Source organism: Natator depressus, chromosome 2 (assembly GCF_965152275.1).
Source record: "Natator depressus isolate rNatDep1 chromosome 2, rNatDep2.hap1, whole genome shotgun sequence".
Classification (NCBI taxonomy): domain Eukaryota; kingdom Metazoa; phylum Chordata; order Testudines; family Cheloniidae; genus Natator; species Natator depressus.
The window spans coordinates 20,333,550-20,357,163 of NC_134235.1; the positions used below are offsets into that span (position 1 = coordinate 20,333,550).

The following is a 23,614-nucleotide window of genomic DNA, read 5'->3' on the forward strand; positions in this document are numbered from 1 at the left end:
GCAGGAGACAAGCTGGAAATCAGAACCAATCAGGAGAAAAACTGGATGTTAGCAACTACAAGTCAGATGCTAGGAAATCAACCCAGAGGAGCACCTGACACCAAGCTGTTCGGACAGCTTCCTGTTCCTACTGCTGGTTTATGTAGGGTCAATGGGCTAATCAGCTGCTCTGGGACTCTGCTAGTCAGACTTCAGGGGTGGAGCCTCATACTGGGGCTAGGTTTATAGGTTTCAGGTAAGCTATGGCTTCCAGGTGGCTGGTTAGCCTATAGCTGCTTCTATGAACCCTCCCCCTAGGCCTGGGTTCAACAGAGCTGCTAGTCCCCTAGGAGCCCAGAAGTGGAGCTCCAGGATTCCCTCACTAATCTGTAAGAAGTAGCAATTAGTAGAACAGGAGTTTGCTATGACATGTTTAGAGGCCTTTCCTGACTCTGCCCTTCCTTATTCAACACATTGTCCCTTCCACCACCTGCCTTGCTCTCCAGTGATGGCGGCTTATCTGCTCCTCCTTCCCATAGACATTTTTATATTCTCCCAGCACTGTCCCACCATTCCTGAACAGATCCATAAAGCTACTGCCCACTCTCCCTTTCTCAAGGCTCACTTCTGCCTCAGTGCATACCTGAAATTAGCCAACATATGATGGATAGGAGGCTGAGGGGCAGCTGATGATTAAGTACATATTGATGAAACACAAAAATAGTTTCTATCTATGTATCTATTTTGATTGTCTCTCCTCCCCCAAACCCTTCAGATATTGCTCAGCACTGGGGCAAGGACTGCACCTGCTTGTGCCGAGCCTGGTATAAGGTGGCACTTAGGGCTAGTGTAATAAAAATGATAATAAATATGTCTAGTGTTTGGTTTTAATATGCTGGAGGAGTAAGGGGCCTGATCCTGCAATCCTCAGACAGGCAATGCCTCCATTGACTAAAATGGGGATTTTGCCTGCACAAGGAATTCAGAAACCACTGGGAAGTCTAACTTGCTTTTCATCTTAAGGAAACAAAGAGCTATTTGATCAATATGCAGCTGGTGTGTGTGAGCATTTTTTGGTCTTGGCAACATAGGGGCTTATCTCACAGTCTGCATGCAACCAACACTCCCATCAACCTCAGTGGGAGTTTTACCAGCACAAGGACTACGAGACCCTAAGTACAATTCTGAAGCTTTCCAGGGCATGTGAGCATCTTTTAAGTTTTTTGAAGATTACTAGGGCATGTTTAATGAAGATGGCGAGAAAAGGTTTTTTAATGAACAGACAGAATCAACAGCGAATTGACTGGTAGTGACAAGTAACAATGAATGAGCAAAACATACTCTAATGAAGGAACCATTGAAAATGAGGTTCAAAAGTTTGCAGTACTGGTAGGTTTTGTATATGCTAGTTAAGAAACACCACGTGACAGAGCTAAGATCATCTGGACCAAAAGGGATAGAAGTACACTGCACAGACAGTTTGGGCAGGGCAAAACATGCAGATTGGATCAGTTAAGTTTTGCAAGTACTCAGACTGTCTGGTGTAAGACTTTACACATTGTGTCAACTAAAATAGAGTTAAGTGTTTTTAAATGCTGGGAACAAGATTTATTCTAATCCTCCAAAAATGAATCTACTTGCTGGGATCCCTGTGGAATCAAGGTTGAGTAGTTAGTGTGTGAGAGTGTCAAATATTTTTAACTTTCACTATTTAGAAAAAAAATATTACAATCAACTCATAAAGATGCATGCAATAAATAACATATTTAATCAACCGAACTAAGATGTATATATTTTATTTCTATCTATAGCATATATCAATTATGTATTCATTGCAGAATAAAGAGGTGCTAATCTCTTCCACGATAAGGTTGAAACAAGCCTCCAATTATAAACCCATTTTGACTCCTCTCCCCAGCTTTGTCCAAACTAAATTAATCCACTTGCAGTCTGGAAGCCTTAATCTAAAGGCAGAATTTTCCTAAGATGTTTTGAGGCAAAGCAGAATAGACATTTAGGAGATATAAGGGGGGAAAAACAAAATGGGACCAATTTACTGTTGCCCTGAAACTTGTGTAACCATGTACACAAGTGCACACAATGGAGTCTGCCCTACCAGACAAGAAGCTGGAGTTCTGCTCTCTGAATCCACAGATCCCATGAGAACCATGAATATCTGAGAATCTGAAGGATGCGAGGAGTAACAGAGGAGTAACAGCAGATATCCATCAGGGATCTGTGGAAATTCATACATATACAATGGTGATAAACAACATTCAGAACATAGAAATACGAAATAGTTTTGAGTCGATTTGGGGGTTAATTTTTTAAAGCAATTTCATTCACTACTGATTCACTCACTATTTCTGCAGAATTAAGGCAAGTCCTGTTTTTGTTGTTAAGGGCTAGTTATATGGTAGCAACAATGACATGAATCTTAATATTTGTCAACAGAGACTATATGGGCAGTGTGACTGGGTGTACCAGGCTCTCGTGGCAACCTAATGGAGGCCCTGCTGCTCAGTTAAAAGAGTTACTGGTGAGGAAAAGAGCAGCCATTTTGGAAACCCGCAAGATCTGGTCGTCCAGCAGCCAGAAGGGCTGGGGACCAGCAACAGCCAAACAAGGCCCAGCAGGCTGAAATAAAAAGGAGCTGCCTGAGGACAGCAAGTCATTTCCTAGCTGGAGCCAAAGAAATGCCAATGACTGTCCACTATTGGTGGCAAGGATTAAGAAGGAACCCGGCTGATTCAATCCCAGAGAGGGAATTTAACCAAGAAAGGGGAAGAGCCTATCTTGTTTATAATTGGCCCTGAAGGGCAAGGAACTGTTTCTATTTTTTTAATTTGAGTTTGTTATACACTGGAAAGGCTTTTGGAGTATGTGACCCTGTTGTTTGGCTGAGTCACAGACCCCCAGAGGCCAGTTGACAACCTGCAGGAGGTGCTGGTAGCCAAAGAGAATGGCAGCACCAAGACTGGATAGCAAAGGGGTCTCAAGAGTGAGTGAATGCAACCCTCCACAGGTAGTCACTAGTTGTTCTTGTTAGTCAGCTCTCTGCACATACCCACACTGTGCATGGGTCAGCCAGTTTGGACAGAGTTAAAATCAGTCAGCCATTCTCCAGACATGAACACAATCAAATACCTGCTGATTTTTTGTGGTTCAAAACAGTTCGGTTCATTTTTATTTTTTTTTTTTCCTATGCCTTTGCAGTTTGTGGTTTTAATAGGAAGACCTTTTTGCAAGGCTGTGTCTAACGTAGTCAGAACAAGGAAGTGCTGGAAAGATCAGGCTTTCGGTAAGACTAGGAAGTCTTGTTATAATTTTGACTGTAGTAGTCAAGCAGTGAGCAAACTTAAACTGGATTCTTTATTCAAATAAACCCTAAAAGGCAAGAGATTTAACATTTGTTTCACTCTTTCTTCTCTTTCTATCTACTTGCCTAGGAATTTATAGCCTTCATTGCTGTATCTGAGAACATCCTGCCTTATTTCCTAAGCCCCTTCCAGTGTTCTTAAGTGTATACCGAATTTACGAACTATAGCTGAATTCAGCTAGTATTAGTTACAACAGTCTTCCATCCCAATCTCCAAAACAAAATGACTTGGATAAATAAGTCCAGATAAGTACCTCAGAATCTTTTCAGATTCACCCAGCCACAAAACCCCATAATTTTTTATAGGTTAACCAACTGAGACTCAGTTTTGATAAATAGTTAGAAACTAAATATAGCACACAGTGAACAATTTAAACAATTAAATATGAGGCATGAGCCAGTAAGCAAGTCATGGTGTGTTGTCTTCATCTCCATTGCTTGACAGAACACAACAAAAACTCGAGTTTTGGGGTACATCGAAGAAATTGAATGCTGAAAGACCAGGAAGTGCCTTGGTATAACAAGTAGTTCTCCATCCAAGACCGTTGTATGTAGCAGGGTTTTATTCAGAGGGAAGATAAGAAAACAGAGATAAGCAGGATTTCATCCCTCTGCTTGGCAGGCTGGCATCCATCACTGCACCAACATGGGAAGATGGATGTCAAATAATGCTAACAATACTTGTGAGAAATGATGGAAAAAATGCAGACAAAATCTATGATTGCTGAGCATTTTTTCATATATATATATAAAAACAGATCATCTGTCAGTCAGATGCATCTCATTCCCTGTATGGCTGTACCATTTATTCTGGTAACATATCTTTCAGCCTTACTGCTGAACCTTTCATACTGATTTTGAATACTTTAAGCATCTGTATGCAGAGACAAGAACTAAACACTGAATCCCCCACTTTACAACACAGAGCCGCTGGACAGCAGAGGTTTAAAACTCAGTGAAGGAGCAACCTAAAGCTGCAGCAGAGACCTTAAATAATATGATGGTGCAGTGCAGAGGATGGAATGTAAAGCTGCCTCATCGAAAGCAGACTCTTGACATGTATAAACATAAAAGCCGATGCTTCATATACTCCTCAAAGGGAAAGTTTTTTCCTAGCCTGGGGGGGTCACAAACAGATGTTGGAGGTTGCAACCACACTCCGTCCCCACCATATTGCTAAATGGGAGGGTGGCTAAGAGGGGCTTCCCAGGATGGAAAACGTTGAGAACCACTGACTCAGAGGTTGGCTTGTGCCCTTCCCATTTGAAAAAAAAAGTTTTACTGCTTTAAGTCTGGCTGTTTTCATTATCCATATAAATGCCTGGTTCCCCAAATCCTGCTACTCTTGTGGTCTCATAATTATTTCATGGCAATAAATTCCACAGGCTAATTGTGGATTGAGTGAAAAAATATCTTATTAGTTTTAAATTTGCTGCCTTTCATTTGTATTGGCTGTCCCTTTGTTCCTGTAATAAAAGAGAGTGAATTGAAGTCCCAGATCTACTATATTCCAGTCACTATTCTGAACATCCTGGGCCCCCTTATGTCCTCTCTAACCAGTTTCCCCTCTAAAATAAACAGTCTCATCTGCAGTGGGATAAGCAAGGGTTTCAGCATGTGATTGTGTTGCATGTTAAACCCAATTGAATCCTCCTCTCTTTTGCATTTGCTCTTTTCTAACCTCTTCCTGAATGCAAAAATATTTTCCCAAATTCCCTTTTCTTCTTTATTCCATTTCCCATGTTGATGAAACAAATAGATGAGGAGGAAGAGGTGTTTACAAGTTTTCTAAATTTAAAAAATAAGTTCATTTATTCTTTAGATTTATAACATAGCAGTAACAAGAAGCTCCTAACTGAACACACAAGGCCTCTGACACATACTTTAAAATCTCAATGGGCTAGAATTTTATTCACACAAAGACCTTGCCAGAGTGGTGTAAAGTTGTGGTGGTCTTCTTACAGCAAATGAGAATAAGGCCCAACAAATCAAAAAAAGCAGAAGCAACTCTTTAGGGTATTAAAATACAGCAATAATGGAGTAGCACAAAAATACACCAAATTCCCCCACTTTTTTTCTTTAAACATCACCTGCAACAATATTTGCTTTCTTTTTAGCAGCTCTCCTAAGACAACATGTCTTGCGGTGTGCCTGGAAGGTCATCAGAACTGAGCTATTTCTGACCAGGAATTACAGGAAGCAAATGTAAAGCATAGGGAAGAAGGGTCAGGACAACCATTGCAATTGTTCCTCTTCATTATTACCTATGACTTGTTCTGGAGAAAACAGGGCCAAGACAAAATAGTCACTTGAATGTATGGATGGAGAGCTGATATAAAAGAGAGGCTTTTACTTTTGTGGCATATTAATGCCATTTTGAGGTACATAAAGCCTATACAGATGGGGCAAATTTCATCCAAACAATGTTCTTGCAGAGTCTCATAGACTCATGAGAAAGAGCCAATGGGGGAATGCCAGCTACGCAGCAGTACTGAAGAGAAGAAAGGAAAGCTCAGAGCATAAAGATCTGGTTGAGGAGAGAGACAAAAAGGATGAGTGTGCTTGCAAATGAAATGAACTAACAGATTAAATTTGGGATTTGAAAGTACTAATAAGGGAAGAAGCACTGAAACCTCAAAGAATGTTATTAAAGGGCTTATGCAGAAATTGGAGAAAATTGAGCAAAAGAAACCAGGAGGCTGGCGGCATCCGCACAGAGAGAAAACGGGAATAGAATAGGCAAATCTAAAACTCAGCTCTTCTGTAACAGAAGCTTGAATTTTAAAGTATCTAGGAGGTTTGTAAAGGATGGGAATAACATCACGCCTTCCTCTCGATAACTCCTTACCCTGGGGGCCATCCTGCTGGGCTCTGAGGCGGGGCACTACTGGAGATTCTGACGCTTGCTGCTCTTGGATTCTGGAAGTCAGTTTGTAGAGTGGGACAAGTTAGGCTGCTGCAACGTTGTCCCTTATTAATATTAAAGATGCAAAAGCTTGCTAGGCCCAGAACAAAGTGCAGATAAAGACAAGTGACCAGATACCCTGAGACATTAGGACCTTTTTGCCCTGTTCCACAGGTGGGGGGAAGCATGCCTAAAACAGCTTAACTAGCCACTCAAGGATTCCCCCTGCCTCCTCTGGTGGCATACAGCTGCTGTAGTGGCTTCAGAGCCATCCCCTCTACTAGAGGACTCCATGACCAAGGAAGAGGGAGTGTGGATGGGGTTTCCCTGTGCCCAGCTGCCTTTGTGGACCCTAAAGGCTGTTAGGTTGAGTACAGCAGGCTTTAACCTATGCCAGAAACTAGCCTGGTGTCGGGATAGTAAAGTGACTTAAAGCCACCAACTGCTTCCTCTCCAGACTTGCAACCCAGATGACAGATTACTAGCCCCTGCCCTGAACAGCCTACCATTTACCCACAATAGAGTCCATTGACGCACAAGCTCTGCTCACAGGATCTGGCACAGAAGTCAAATCAGTAACGTTAAGGGATAGATTGAGTCCAAGCATAGCCCTGAGTAGGGGTCATGGCGCACATAGCAAAGCATGCACATAGATATGCTCTCCCTAAGGGAAGCACAAGGAGGCCGTGGGCCTCAGAGACACAGTGCTTCTGGTGTACCATTGCTGTGCTATAGGGGAGCAGGAAGTCAATTGCTACATCCTTTAAAAGGGTGCCGCATGCTTTCCCCTGTTCATGCAGCCAGCTGTGCTGGCCGGCACTCAGGGACTGGTGCAGCCCAAGCATTGGTTCCACAAGCCTGCTCTCTTCCCATTACCTGGAGCTGTGATCCAGGCTGTGCTACTACAGCTGCACACAGGGCTAGCACCTGAGGATACAGTCCCCTGTAGAGCTGCATTCAGCCAGGGCTCTTTCTAATTGCCTCCCCTTTTATTTCTAAATGCTTGGAGAAGAAGGAATGACGTCAATTTGATTGAGGGGGGGAAATGCAATCAATAAAAATGTTAATACATTCCTCTGTTTCCAGTTAACTCATAGGGGGGTTATGAAACACTAACCTCATGTTAAACTCCTTTTAAGAATCTCATTGAACATCCTCCTCTAGAAAAAATGACATTGCAATTAAAAAAAAAAGATTCAGGACTGTGTAGGGTGTAACTCGAATAAAAGAGGGCAAAAAAAAAGAATTGGAGTGTTCAGTCTCTGTTACGAGCTTCTAACCAGCAGGGCTGAACTATTACAGATAAGCCCCCACACATCATTTGTTGCTGTTGAGTCCATGGGAACAAGTAAAGACTATTCCTGCCCTGGAGTGCTTACATATTAAAGGCTTTTCATTGACATCAGTAGGCTTTGGATCAACCTCTACGGTTGTGAGGCGGCGTAGTCCACCAATGCCAGTCAGGAAACAAGCAGTTAAATCATTCAATACCCCTTCTACGTTCACGTCCCCAACTACCTTCCTTCTTCCAGCAGCACTGCAGCCACTTCTTCTCTAGCACAGCAGGTTGCAATTCTGTGAAGAGCCACGAATGGCCCGATGCCTTGGATGTCCTGGAACACCAGGCAACAGAACCCTTGAGAGCCCCAGTCTATGTGCACTGAGGGCACTGATGCTTCATAGAAACGTAGGACTGGAAGGGACCTTGAGGAGTCATCAAGCCCAGTCCCCTGCACTGAGGGCAGGACCAAGAAAGCCTAGATCTTCCCTCCGAGGTGAATGTCCAAACTGTTCTTTAAAACCTCCAGTGATGGGGTTTTCACAACCTCCCTTGGAAGCCTGATCCAAAACTTAACTACCCTTATAGTTAGAAAGGTTTTCCTAATATCTAACCTAAGTTTCCCCTGCTAAAGATTAAGCCCATTACTTCTTGTCCTACCTTCAGTGGACATGGAAATTAATCTCAGTTTTCTTTATAACAACACTTAACATATTTGAAGACTGTTATCAGATCTCCCCCTAGTTGTCTTTTCTCAAGACTGAATACTGAGCCTTTCCTCATAGGTCAGGTTTTCTCCACTTTTTGTCATTTTTGTTGCTCTCCTCTGGACTCTCTCCAATTTGTCCATTTCTTTCCTAAAGTACGGTGGATATAGAATTGGATACAGAACTCCAGCTGAGGCCTCACCAGTGATGAGTAGAGCAGGACAATTACCTCCTATGTCTTAGATACAACACTCCTGTCAATACACCCCAGAATATTAGCCTTTTTCACGAGTCACGTTGCTGACTCATATTCAGACTGTTATCCACTGTAATCCCCAGATTCTTTTCAGCAATACTACCCTCTAGCCAGTTATTCCCTATTTCATAGTTGTAAATTTGATTTTTTTTTTCCTTCCAAAGTGAAGTACCATGCACTTGTCTTTATTGTATTTCATCTTGTTGATTTCAGACCAATTCCCCAATTGGTCAAGGTCCTTTTGAGGTTCTAATCCTGTCCTCCAAAGTGCTTGCAACTCCTCCCAGCTTGGTGTCATCTGAAAATTTTATAAGCATGCTCTCCATTTCATTCTTCAAGTCATTAATGAAGCTATTGAATAGTACTGGACCCAGGACAGCTGACCCCTGTGGGACTCCACTAGATACACCCTCTGAGGTTGACAGTGAAGCATTGATAACTACTTTTTTGAGTATGGTCTTTCAACGAGTTGTGTGCCCACCTTATAGTAAATACATCTAGACTGTATTTCCCTAATTTGCTTATAAGAATATCATGTGGGACTGTGTCAAAAGCCTGACTAAAATCAAGATGTATCTCCTGCACTCCTCCCTCAGAGCCATCTTTCTCTCCCTTTGTTCCATCTCTCACCTATACCTTGTGCTGACCTGCCTCCCTCCCTGAACCCCCTAGGTCTCTGAGCTGAGCAGAGCTGGTGAATCAGGGAGATGTGCTTAGGAAAACAGGAGTGGCAGAGGGAAGTTGGTGAAACTATTAATTTGTTGTGAATATGGGGGATAACATTTTATGGGTCTAGTTTTGAAAGCCTAGTGTGCATGTGGAGATGAGTGTAGAGTTTGGAATTAATTAAAACAGGCTGATTCTTGCTTGCATATTTATACCTGCCTCTGGAAATTTCCACTACATGTGTCCGACAAAGCGGGTATTCACCCAAGAAAGCTCATGCTCCAATACGTCTGTTAGTCTATAAGGTGCCACAGGACTCTTTGCCGCTTTTACAGATCCAGACTAACACGGCTACCCCTCTGCTACTTAAAACAGGCGGTCTGTCCACACCTGCATTCAGCCATGTGGAATGCCACCTGGTCCTCTTGCCTCTGGTGGTTACAGACTGACAAGTTTCCTCTCTGGTTTTCACAGTGTCTGGTTCCTTGGTTGCCAGTTCATTGTTCTTGAATGTGGGAAGGTGATGCTTCCCAAATCTGGCTCTCCAGGAAGTCCTCAGCCTCTCTGATGTCTTGTGGCCTCTGTACTTGTCCTTCCAAACCCAGCATCTTTTCTTCCAGCACAGTCAGCAACTTGCACTTCAAACAGAGTGTAGACAGGTCCCATCCCAGGGCACCCCCTTGCAGCCTAAGGTGGCCCTGCAGATACTTTGCTTGAATTTCCCTCTGAAGTTCCAAAACTCACACTGAGTCCTTAAAATGATATTCCCCATCTCCTGTCAACCTCCACCCCAACCCTGCTTTGCCTCCAGAATTTATAATGGTGTTAAATATATAAAAAAGTGTTTTTAATTTATAAGGGGGGGGGTTGCACTCAGAGGCTTGCTATATAAAAGGGGTCACCAGTAAAAAAGTTTGAGAGGCACTGATATAGAGGGTAGAACTGTATCTAGAACGGAACCTTCACACACTCCCTCCAAAACTACCTTGGCCGCTTCTGTTCACTTGCTCAGGAGTTTGCCTGGCAAATAAGGTTGTCAACACCATCTTTCAAAAATATGGGGCAGACCTCAGATGTCCTCATAGAGGAGGGGGCTTTGCTGGGGGGCACAGACAGGGAGTATCTTCCTTCAGTGGGGGGAATGCTTTTGCTGCACACCAGGACCCAGAAACCTGCCCAGCCAGCCTTCACTCCTTCCCGTTATGGAGCAGCTCCAGCCCTTTGCCCCAGCTCCCTGTGCAGCCCAGTCCCACGGCGAGCCCCACTGCTCCATATATGTGCCAGCTCTGTAGGAAAGGCACCCCAATTCACTGAATAGACCCACCTCCTAGCAGATAGGGTGACCAATCAAAAATTGTACAGAGAGAAGAAGCAGTCATTGAATGCTGCCTGTTTCATTCTTCAGGATGTGTAGAGGTGCCCCCAAGAAGGGAGAGAGTGGGCAGAGGAGGAAATATGGGATAAAAAGCATCCCATAATGATTTTGTATGGAACCGGCAATTTTTTATTTAAATAACGGTCACCCCTTATTTCTACAGGACTATTGACAACCTTACAAGCAACTAACCTTTATACTAAGCCACACTTAGCCTTACACTAAGCCTACCTTTAGCCACCATATGTGACAATTTCCACATATGTTCATATATACCATTTCAGCCACAAAATACAACATCACTTTTTTTAAAACATTCAGTGTCTTTATGTTTGAACTCCCAGGGAACCATTTGAAGAAAATTAAAAAGAACTGCCAAAAAATACAGCCATCATCAAGCTCCAGCCATAAACTTTAATTGGAAAACAGATATTAAGTATGTATCTTTATTATAGTTTGAAACCATGAATAATAGATGGAGCTGGCTAAGGGCTGAGCTCTGAACAGTGATCACATTGCTTTATTATTCAAACGTAAATGAAAGTGCATTGTATTATCAATTAATGTTTGGCTCTTTTCTAAGAAATACATAAAATCTGCCAGGCCTCAGCTGGTGATTTCCATATTTAAGTATGTTTAATCTCAAGCTTAAAAACAAGGGTTGGAAGAATAGTAGTAGCCAAAGCTGTTGCCAAACAACTTATCCCTGGATTTAGCATGATCATGAAAGGAAAAACTACAAGGAATTTAATTAACTAATAGCTTGCTCCTGCCAAGTGCTGGCCATTTTCCTTTAATTCAGAATCGATAGCTGAGGAATGACCCACATTAAGGTCAGTGTTTGGAAAAGTCAGCACTGTATACCTTTTGGAGACTGCTACTGTACCAACTCTTCGAGCAACAGCTTGGGCATTCATGTTGCATGTTCAGGTTTTAGGGCAACATCCCTCTGCCCTCACCCGGCCCAAGTAGCTGGACATGATGGGCAGATGTGAGATGAGGCATGGAAACCCTCCCACCCTGGGAAACTGCTCCAAAAAAGCAAGGATATATAGCCATAGGCTTGCCTTTGAACCAGACCAGAGTCCAGATAAACCCCATCAAAATGTCTAATCGCTATTTGCCTGGATGGACGTTGCTCGTCAGTGTGTAATCTAGAGTTGGTGATGTGTTCTGGGCTCCTCAGAGAGAGTGAATGATGGGAATGCTGGGTGCTGTCCTCCTGACCTCTGAAATGTCAGGAGGAAACAGACAAAATCTTCCCAAGCATCAGTGGCTCCAGTGGTGTTAGCAGGGAAGCATCATAAATTCATCCCAGTGTGGAGAAAAATCAACAGGTGCCATGGGGACACGAACCGTCAGACAGGGGAGGGACAGAAATAGCTACGAAGATAAAGCAAAACAAAAAAGACAATCTTTTTATGGTAAACCTGCTGACTGCAGAAAATGGATTCAAAGACATAATGGAGACACAGTAAGCATGCAAAGAAAGCCCTTTTTAAAGCCTAATGAAAAACAAAGCCCAATCATATGGGAGCTGAAAACTGACAGCATCTCACCACTGGAGGCTCAGCACACCAAATTCAAAAGCAGCACAGCTCCCAGCAACTATACCCAAGCACTTTTCCACACACACAGCAGAACACACTCAAAGCTAACCACTCAGACTGCGTTCTCTTCTTCTGCTCTTCTACAGCAGAAAACAGCTACTACAGAACAGTGTTTTCTACCACTCTTATGCTCAGAAGGAAACACTACAGCTCCTCATCAAGGTTAGTAAAACTAGCCTTTAACACCTACCCTTCTCTACTCACCAACTACAGAAATGACCCCAGAAAGCACAGCCTTAGCCAACAAACACCCTGCCAGTCACAGACCATTCCAGCGCATTGTCGTCTCACTGGTGGTTGCTACAATTTGGCCTATACAAGACAGAGAGCACTATGAGAAGCCCAACATGAGCAGATTCTGGCTCTCAACTCTGCCCTCCATGGCCCCCTTCCATAGGCTGCCTCTCAAAGCAAAGCTGCTCAAAGTAGCCATCCCCTTTCATTTGCATAAACTGAAGACACAGACAGGCCACTCTGCCAATCTTCTCCTTTTTCTTGCTCCGCCGAGCCTAAGACAACAATCCTCTAGCTGGCCAAGCCAAGAGCTCTCTAGAAACTATAACCTACACAGTTTTGGACACCTGGAGCATGTTTCTTTGGCACCAGTGACCATAATGGTGGAAGTCAGCCGTGGGGAGCCAGGCTCTCCAACAAGGGGTGTTTCCTGAACGTGAGGACCAGTCTCATCATTCTCCAGGGAGCAGGAACCCCCTGGAGAATTTTTTTGGGACCCACCCCAGAAGCTTTGACTCAAAAGTAGTGTTCTGTTTTTCAGTTTTTATTGATATGCACTGATAAGTTACCAGGTTTTTTAATTAAAGGAGTTCAGATTTTACTGATTTACACCCATTTATCAAGCCACTCAATATTTTTGGGGTATTTATTTTTGTTAAACACTAATGCTTTACACGATTGTTGTGTCCTGAAGCTCTGAGATAGAAGCAGTCTTGCAGTGTAAAATACAGAACACACACACAGTGGAGGTCAGAAAAAATCAAACAATATTAATATCACGCTATGATTGGCTCACAAGGAGATGCTGCCCACCTATTTCTTTGCATCTATTTAGTGTGGCACTGAATTTAATCAATCCTCCACAGATAAAGATAAGATAAAAAGGTAAACATGGAACAAAACCACAAATCTATGCCTGAATATCAGCAAGAAAATCAGCGCATAGAAATTTTCAAGAAAAGTAAAGACAGTAGTGAAGAGGATGCATTGTGCTGCAAGTACTGCAGCATTGAGATCAGTACTCACGCTGACAGAATAAAAAGCAAGCAACACAAGAAGCTTAAAGAAGAAAGTGAGTTTTGGGATAAACAGTCAGTATCAGGAGCTTTCACCAGGGCATTAATGAAAGAGAGAATATAGCCATGAATTTGTGTGTGCTCTTTGTTTTGCTGGACAATCACTATTAATTGCAGAGGGGCCTATTAATGACTTTATGTGACAATACTGTCCAGCAGCAAAAACCCTTCCTAATGTAGACAACTTCACTCGTAAGTATCTGAAAGAAAATGACAATGCTTTAGTAGCTAAAATGATAGAACGAATTGCTGGAAATGTGGTGTATGGTCTGATTTTTGATTAGTCTCCTGATGCTTTCAACTGTCTGATTCTTGGCCTTTTGTTTTTGTTTTTTTATTTCAAAGTGAATAAATCTGCATTGTTTTGTGCTGAGGTGACATTCATCCCCTCTGCTGACACTGATTTTGTCGACACAGCAATAACTGACCTGTTTGAGATGTATCAACTAACTTGGGAAAATGTGGCCACAACTAACATCGATTCTGCTTCCAACATGGCTAAATTTACACAGGAGATTAAACTCAATCAGAAACCGGAGCTGCTACGTATTACCTGTCCTGCTCAACGCTGTGCTGTCAGCAGCTACTGTTACAGAAGAAATGAAAGAAGTGAATTTTTGCATCATTGGATTCAGGGCCATTTTCAAGCATGTGAACAAGTTGAAGGCTTTGTTTTACACAGTGCGAGATGAGTACAGAGCCAACTTCTGATTACCCTCCCCTGTTTTGCCACATGGGTGGATGAGCTTGTACTTTGCTGCCAGCCATGTAAATAACGTGTGGACTGTGCTAATGCATCTCCTAGACCAGTGGTTCCCAAACTTGTTCCACTGTTTGTGCAGGGAAAGCCCCTGGCGGGCCGGGCCAGTTTGTTTACCTGCCGCGTCCGCAGGTTCGGCCGATCGTGGCTCCCAGTGGCCATGGTTCACTGCTCCAGGCCAATGGGAGCTGCTGAAAGCGGCACGGGCCGAGGGACTGCTGAATATTCTTTTTGGAATCTCATCCAGGTGTTTCATCCCCTTCCTCAAAGTGAATTTGGCAGTAGACTATGACCATTACGCCAGAGTGGCTCAACTATTTGCCACTAAAGATGAAGTTTCAAATCTGAAAAGGGAATTTACTACTTATATGAACTTGCCTAACCCCGACAATGCGAAACTGGATGTGCTGGCTTTTTGGAACAGTCATCAAGACACACTGCCCAACTTCAGCAAAGTGGCACGGTGAGCTTTGAGTGTACCCACTGGATCTATTGATGCAGAGCACTTATTTTCAAAGTTGGACGACCTCTAAGCCAGCAAGAGGATACTTTGAAGATACTTTGACGATACTTTGTGCGTATACACAAACCAGAACTTTTGAAAAAAAAACTACCAGCTCTGAGACAGACAAAATATATTTAGTGCATTAAAAAAAGAAGTTTCAATTATACAGTAGTAAAATGTGTATATTACAAAAGCTTTTTTCTTTCTTTCCCTCCCCCCTGATTTTTCATGGTTTTCTTATATTTTTAATTTTTAACATGATTTCATCCCAGGTTTAATGTTTGGAAAATAAACTGAAAAATTCCCAGATTTTTTTTTTACAAATAAAAAAAGAAAGCATGGGATTCTACTTAAAAGCCAGGATATATACCAGAGGCTTTCCTTTGACCTGGACCAGAGTCCAGATAAACGTCACCAAAATTTCTAATCACTTTTCACCTGGGTGAAAGTCACTCAGCAGTGTGTAACCTAGAGTTAGTGATGTGTGCTATGCTCCTCAGAGAGTGTGAATGGTGGGAATGCTGGTTGCTGTTCCCCTGATCTTAGAAATACCAGTGGGAACAAACAAAAACTTCCCAGGCATCAGTGGATCCAGTGGTGTTAGCAGTGAAGAATCATCCATTCATTCCAGTGTGGAGGACAATTGACAGGGTACCACAAAGAGACAATCTGTCAGATTTAGCAAAGGAACAGAAATAGCTATGAAGCAGATCAAACAAGAGAATAAACACAATCTTTCTATGGTAAACCTGTTGACTAGAGTTTGGAGCAAAAACATAAAAGAGACAGTACGCATACAAAGAAAGCCCTTTCCTAAAAACTATTGAAAAACACAGCTGACTCACACAGTACCTGAGAGCAAACAGAGCTTTTCATTGCAGGGGACTCAGCACACCTAACCCACAAGCAGTACAGATCCCAGCACCCACACCCAAACTCTTTTTCACACACCCAGCACAATAAGCTCAAAGCTAACCACTCAGACTGAGCTCCCTTCTCCTGCTCTTCTGAGGAAAAGCAAGACACTCTTCTACAGCAGAAAGTAGCTGTCACAGAACAGCACTTTCTACCACACTCATGCTCAGAAAGAAACACTACAGCTCCTCATCGTGGTTAGCAAGACCAGGCTTTTACAGCCACCCTTCTCCAGTCACCAACTAGAGAAATGACCCCCTGAAAGCATAGTCTTAACCAACACCCACCCTGCCAGTCACAGACCATTCCAGCACATTCTCCTATAACTGCTGGTTGCTACAATTTGGCCTTCGCTAGACAGAGAGCACTATAAGAAGTCCCAGGTGAGCAGATCCTGGCTCTCAACTCTGCCCTCCATGGCCCCCTTCCATAGGCTGCTTCTCAAAGCAAAGTGGCTCAAAGTAGCCATCCCCTTTCATTTGCATAAACTGAACACACAGGCAGGCCACTCCACCAATCTTCTCCCTGCTCCCTTCTCTGCAATGCCTAAGACAACAATCCTCTAGCTGGCTAAGCCAAGAGCTCTCTAGAAACTATAACCTACACAGTTTTGGACACCCAGAGCATGTTTCTTTGGCACCAGTGACCATAATGGAGGAAGTCAGCCGTGGGGAGCCAGGATCGCCAATGAGGGATGGTTCCTGAACCTGAGGGCCAGTCTTGGGGCCCCCACACCCCTTAAACATCCCAGATGCAGGGTGGAAGACAGTGAATCTGTCACAACCCCCACCTCTCATTTTCCTTTCCATATCCTCCACCCCTTCAGCTACCAAACAACCTTCCATGTTGCTACAGTGGTTTATTCCTGTAAGAAGTTTTTGTGCAATTGGTGGAAGGATTCACATAGAATCATATGATTGGAATTGACCTCAAGAGGTCTTCTAGTCCAGTGCCCTGCACTCAAGGCAGGACTAACTATTTTTTAGAAAAAAGAAAAGGAGGACTTGTGGCACCTTAGAGACTAACAAATTTATTTTAGCATAAAAATATGGAACGCTTCACGAATTTCCATATTTTTATGCTCAGATAAATTTGTTAGTCTCTAAGGTGTCACAAGTACTCCTTTTCTTTTTGCGGATACAGACTAACACGGCTGCTACTCTGAAACCTATCTTTTAGACTATCTCTGACAGGTGTTTGTCTAACCTGCTCTTAAAAACCTCCATAGGCAATTTATTCCAGCTCTTAACTACCCTGAAGTTAGGAAGTTTTTCCTAATGTGCAACCAAAACTGCCCTTGCCGCAATTTAACCCCTTCGTTTTTTGTCCTATCCTCAGATGTTAACAAGCACATTTTTTGCCCTCCTTCTTGTAAGAACCGTTTATGTTCTTGAAAACTGTTATTATGTCCACTCTCGGTCTTCTCTTTTCCAGACTAAACAAACCCATTTTTTTTTCAATCTTCCCTCAGAGATCATGTTTTCAAGAGCTATAATCATTTTTGTTGCTCTTCTCTGGACTTTCTCCAATTTGTGCACATCTTTCCTGAAATGTGGTGCCCAGAACCGGAAACAATACTTCTGTTGAGGCCTTATCAGCATGGAGTAGAGCAGAAGAATTATTTCTCGGGTTTTGCTTACAGCACTCCTGCTAATACATCCCAGAATGATGTTCCCTTTTTTTGCAACAGTGTTACACTGTTGACTCATAGTTAACTTGTGATCCACTATAAAAGCAGATTACTTTCCACAGTACTTCTTCCTATGCAGTAATTTCCTATTTTGAATATGTGAAATTGATTGTCCCTTCCTAAATGGAGTACTTTTCATTTGTCCTTATTGAATTTCATCCTGTTTATTTCAGACCATTTCACCAGTTTGTCCAGATCATTTTGAATTTTAATCCTGTCCTCCAAAGCACTTGCAACCCCTCCCAGCTTGGTTTCATCCACAAACTTTGTTTATAGGGCCATTATCTAAATAATTTATGAAGATATTGAACAGAACCAGACATGGGACCAATCCCTGTGGGACCCCATTTGATATGCCTTTGCAGTTTGACAGTGAACCACCGATAACTGCTCTATGAGAATTTTTTTCCAACCAGTTATGCACCCACCTTATAGTAGCTCCATCTAGGTTCTATTTCCCTAGTTTGTTTATGAGAAGGTCATGCGAGACAGTTATCAAAAGCCTTACTAAAGTCAAGATATACTATATCTATCGCTTGCCCCCTGTCCACTGGCATGTTACCTTGTCAAAGAAAGCTATTAGGTTGGTTTGACACTATTTGTTCTTGATAAATCCATGCTGACTGTTATTTATCTTATTATCTTCTAGGTGTTTGCAAATTGATTGCTTGATTTTTTGCTCCATTATCTTTCTGGGTACTGAAGTTAAGCTGACAGGTCTGTAATTCCCTGGTTTGTCCTTATTTCCTTTTTTATAGATTGGCACTATATTTGCCCTTTTCCAGTCGTCTGGAATGTCTCCCATCTTCTATGAGTTTTCAAAGATAATCGTTAATGGATCAGATATCTCCTCAGTCAGCTCCTTGAGCATTCTAGGATGTATTTCATTAGGCCCTGGTGATCTGAAGACATCTAACTTTTCTAAGTCATTTTTAATTTGTTATTTACCTATTTTAGCCTCAGATCCAACCACATTTTCACTGGTGTTTGCTGTGTTAGACATCCAATTGCTACTAAAATCTTTGGTGAAAACTGAAACAAAAGTCATAGAATCATAGATTTAGAAGGGACTTCAAGGATCATCTAGTCAAACCCCTTGCCAAGATGCAGGATTTGTTGTGACGTTTGGCACTTCTCCCATTTCCAAGTTTTCTGTTATTGTTTTCCGCCTCCCTCCCCCCCCCCCCCCCCATCGCCCGGCACCCCTTGATTGAGTAATGGGCCTACTCTGTCTTTGGTCTTCCTATTGCTTCTAATGTATTTGTAAAATGTTTTCATGTTACCCTTTATGTCTCTTGCTAGTTTAAGCCCATTTTGTGCCTTGGCCTTTCAAATTGTCCCTATATGCTTGTATTGTTTGTTTACATTCATCCTTTGTAATTTGATCTATTTCCCACTTTTTGTAGGACTTTTTTTTTTTTTTTGAGTTTCAGATCATTGAAGATCTCCTGGTTAAGCCAGGTGATCTCTTGCCATACTTCCTATGTTTCCTATACAATGGGGGAGTTTGCTCTTGTAGCCTTAATAATGACTCTTTGAAAAATTGCCAGATCTCTTTTTCCCCTTAGACTTGCTTCCCATGGGATCTTACCTACCAACTCCATGAGTTTGCTAAAGTCTGCCTTCTTGAAATCCATTATCTTTCTGTGCTGTTTTCTCTCCTACCATTCCTTACAATCATGAACTCATCATTCCATGATCTTTTACCCAAGCTGCCTTCCACTTTGCAATTCTCAACTACTTCCTCTCTATTTGTTAAAATTAGATTTAGAACAGTCTCTCCCCCAGTAGCTTTTCCCACCTTCAGAAGTAAAAGAAGTTTCCAATACATTCCAAGAATTTGTTGGATAATCTGTGCCCTACTGTGTTATTTTCCTAACAGATGTCTGTGAAGCTGAGGTCCCCCATCACCATCAAGTCCTGTGGTTTGGATGATTTTGTTGTTTAAAAAAAAACCTCATCCATCTTTTTTTCCTGGTTAGGTGGTCTGCAGTAGACCCCTGCCATGACATCACCTTTTTTTCCCCTCTTTTATCCTTACCCAGTGACTTTCAACAAGTCTGTCTTCTATTTCCCTCTGAACTGCAGTCCAAGTATATACATCTTTGATATAAAGAACTCCTCCTCCCTTTTTCCCTGTCAATCCTTCCTGAGCAAGCTGTACCCTTCTTTACCAATATTCCAGTCATGTGGACTATACCACGAAGTCTCTGTCATGCCAACTATGTTATGGTTGTGTTTATTCACTAGCATTTCTAGTCCTTCCTGCTTATTCCACATACTTCATGTATACCTGACCACTCCTCAGAGTTCATTGTCTATTAAAAACTGGGCAATTGTGGGTATAATCAGAACATCATAATGAAACATGTGTAAGGACATAGAAAATAGCACACCACTTTTTGGTGAATCATGTTTTCTGGGCTTTCAAATGACAACACACCATGGATGATTACATGGGTACATTTCTTCTTTCAACATAAAACAATGCTACTAGGAAAGAAATATAAACCAGCTAGTTTCTGCAGCAGGACAAAGGTGCAGAAATTGGTACTGCTCCATTAAATATTCTACCTACAGACATTAATTTAAGGATATTCAACAAACATAAGCTTCACTTTGACATAAGTTTCCTTCTTAAACACTAGTTCCCTCTATTAAGAGGCTATAAAGTAATTCAACAACAACCACTGCCACCTATGGGATTCGCCAGCAAAGAAATAAAGGAGAAGGTTGTCCTAGGTGGTGCTTGTCTTCTTGAACCATATGCCCAACTCATGTTTAGGCTGTAAAAAATGTTTTATTGTGAATATATTGAACAAAAGATGTAATTGTGTGCCTAACAGAAAAAGTCTCAAAAAAGTACTGAGTTTCTTTCAGCAGCAGTAGAAAGCTACCATATTACAAACTGAAACTTTGCCCATCTTAGTGTCAACAACCCAGCCACCATCTTCAGAGACACAAATTCAACTACAAGGGCAACTGGATAGTGAAATAAATGGGTGAAACTCAAAGGGTTCAAAGATTCAGGTTTGATTCAGATGGACACACACTTATCAATGAATATGCAGACTCCTGGTTGTGTTTACAGTGAGAACTTGTAAGCATTTGCTTGCATTCATGGAACTTCACCAGTTTTACAATGATGTAAGTTGGGATAGTCACTAGGCGGCCCACAGTCCAAATCCAGATTGTCAGAGGCTTTTAGCAGATGGCTGGGCATGCCGGAACTCAGGCCTTCAACCTCGCAGGGACACAGTGCTTCAGCCCCACCTGAGGCACTCTCGGGCTTGCAGCTTCAGCCCCATGGGGATGGAGGGGGGTGTTTCAGTCCTGGTGTGCCTCCTGTAGGGCTGAAGCCCCAATTCCAAAACCAAAATAATTCAATATAAATCAAAACAAATAAGCCAGGTCCAACAGCTTCTTCCTCAGCAGACATCCACCCTTGCCCACACAGCAGGCATTTCCAGAGAGATCTTCCACTTAGCTGGAGTGGAGAGCCACTCTCCAGGTCCTTTCCCGTAACCCAAAGCTTCTTACAGGAATCTTCCTGCTCCAGTGCTTATGTCAGTGCAACTTATATCACTCGAGAGGAGGGGGGGCAGTTCACACCCTGGAGTGACATATGTTATGTAACCCTTCTGCCAGGCCAAGTTGATAGCAGCAAGGGCCGGGTTTAGTACACAGGGGTTCCCTCTCATCAAAGCAAATGCAAAACTGGCTCGAGCCCCCACCCAGTGACCTGGGAAAATCTTACACACCCCCTGGGCACCTCAAAGAGGCAATACTTCCCCTCTCGCAAGCACAGAGTCTCGGTGTAGCAGAGAATCTTTAATAACATGAGGTAAACGACATCAGCATTAAATTGGGGAAACACCACAACCAGTGTTCATTAACCAAATCATGAGCAAAGACCCACCCCAGCAAATTGGGCCACGTCCTTTCCCTCGGGTTCTTGAGTCCCAGAACCCAAACATCTCTTGAGTCCAGCAATCCACAAATCACCCAAAGTTCAAAAAGTCCAGCCCCAGAGTTCAAAGTTCATCTGCAGAGTGTTGCTCCCCAGTCTGGCTAAAATGTGCCTGTGTGTGGGGGGAAAGAGGTAAGGGGCACCTTACGTGTCCTGAAGCTGACTGCCCCACAGGGCTCTGCTCTGCTACGCTGTCTCACGAACGGCTCTGCTCCACCATGACCGGCTCCGCTCTGCACAGCTCGCCATCTCACAAACACTTCACTCCACCGTCTCACGAACAGCTCTGCTCAGCTCGCCGTCTCACGAACACTCCGCTGTCTCACAAATGGCTCCGCTCTGCACAGCTCGCCTCGCCATCTCATGAACACTCTGCCAGCCTATCCACAAACAGCACCACTGCACTCTAGTTCTTCCAGCTCCCCACTACTTGACACAGTGCTCAGTGATGCCAGCTCATAGTATTGGGAGCCTTAGTGCTGGTGCACCATAAGGCCAAAGTGAATTCAGCACAGTATCTGTAGCAAGGCTCTTAATAGACCCAAAATTAGCTCTGACATTCCACAGAGGAGAGAGACAGAGGTGCAACTGGTGTTTCGGGCCCTCACAAAGGGGCCCACACCACCAGGTACAAATACCTATCTCAAGTCTCTCTCTATTCACAGAGTTTTGGAACCCATGTCCCTTGCCTAGCGAGTGCTACTTAGTTGATGGTGAGTCCCTCCATCATAACAAAAGGCCAAGTACAGTTCCAAGCACAGTTCCCATAATCAGGGTAATAACAATTTATTCTTCCCGCCCCAATAACAAAGACACTGGGGATCCCACACTAGCCAAAGTGACCATTTGGGCAGTTATGGCCTCATTCTAGGCAGGGTGGGTGTGCCTATGCAAATTGAGATCAGCCCCTGAAGTTCTTTTCCACAACTTGCCACACCTCACCACCAGATGTCAGGGTGGAGCTCATCCTGACTCTGCTTACAGTTACACTGACGTAAGTGGTGAGTAGATACAGCCAAAATGTCTGCAGTGTGTGTGGGAAAACCTAAGGCATGGGCTCTGGTGTAGAGCTGGGCAAAAGTTTTTCACTAATTTTTTTTTTCACCACAAAATGCAGATTTGACCAAAATATTTAATGAATTTGTGTCAATTTCACCAAATTGTTTTGGTCAAAAAACCCTAAAAACAATGCTGAAAAAAATTAACCATTTTGTTTTGACCCTTTCAGAATGAAATGTCTTGATTTTTCAGTTTGAGACGACCTTTCATTTTGAAATTTTCTTCAGTTTTAATTTTATTTTAAAGTAAGAAATCTTCAAATCAAAACAAAACACTTTGTGCTAGGGCAAATGAAACATTTTATTCAACCCAAGGAGATTTTTTTTACTTTTTGGTTCATAAACATTTCTCTGTTCAGGTTGATCCAAAACCAAACATTTTCAATATTTTAGAACTGCCAGTGAATCAAAAAAAATCAGTTATTTGCACAGCTCTACTTTAGCTGCTAGTTTCCAATGGGAAATACTGTTTGTAGCATGTGGATGGGTAGGTTGTTTTATTCTAATTCTTCATTAGGTTTTTAATTAACTGCTAACTCTCTAAATGAACACATTATTGATTGTGTTGTATCTGATGGCACTACTAACCAGGAAAGGATGGGTACAATTTGGGCGGAGTTTATCAGCCAGTGTAAGCACACATTTCCACACGCTAAATGCAATCACATGCAACAAAATGCTGCAGAGCAAGATTCATCTGACAATCTTCCACCCACAGTTGCTCTGGTCAGACGTTCTGGGTGAGATACTGCATGGGGAAATGGGTTGTAAAAGACTAATGATGATGATATTTAGTACCCTCAAAGAATTATAGGACAAGTAATTAATCCTGAGAGATAGATAAGGATTGTTATGATCTCTAAGGAAGGCTGGAAGACAGATTGTGTCTGGCTTTACACAGGCGGAACCACACACTGCGGGAGACACAACTGGCAACTACAGTGCCTCCATATGACTTGTACTGGTGGTAGTTCTAGTCTTCCCCAAAAAGAAGGGGGGAGAGGTGGGTGGGGTCATGGATGTAACTCAATCAACTATAGCCACTGGAGCTGGCTAGTCACAGAGTGGAGCACATATTATGCCCCCTTTTGGCACAGCAGAGCTGCCACTGAGACAAATTCCCCAGGAGGAAGTACAGTGGCCAGAATTCCTCCTGGCTAGTTTGTGTTTCACGAGCAGCCTTTTATGAAGACTCCAGTCCTATTGCAGCAGATCCCCTTCGCGCACCCTTCCTGCCCGGGGTATGGCTC

The 23,614-nt window shown here is 42.8% G+C and overlaps 1 non-coding gene and 1 pseudogene across 1 annotated transcript; both read right to left on the reverse strand.

Annotated features, from left to right (window-relative positions):
- Positions 1-12,203: 12,203 nt before the first annotated feature.
- Positions 12,204-12,394, reverse strand: LOC141983553 (small nucleolar RNA U3; annotated as a pseudogene).
- A 3,311-nt stretch (positions 12,395-15,705) lies between these two features.
- Positions 15,706-15,920, reverse strand: LOC141983547 (small nucleolar RNA U3). The gene has a single exon (XR_012638391.1). It is a non-coding gene; the product is annotated as a small nucleolar RNA U3 (small nucleolar RNA).
- Between the last annotated feature and the right edge of the window lie 7,694 nt (positions 15,921-23,614).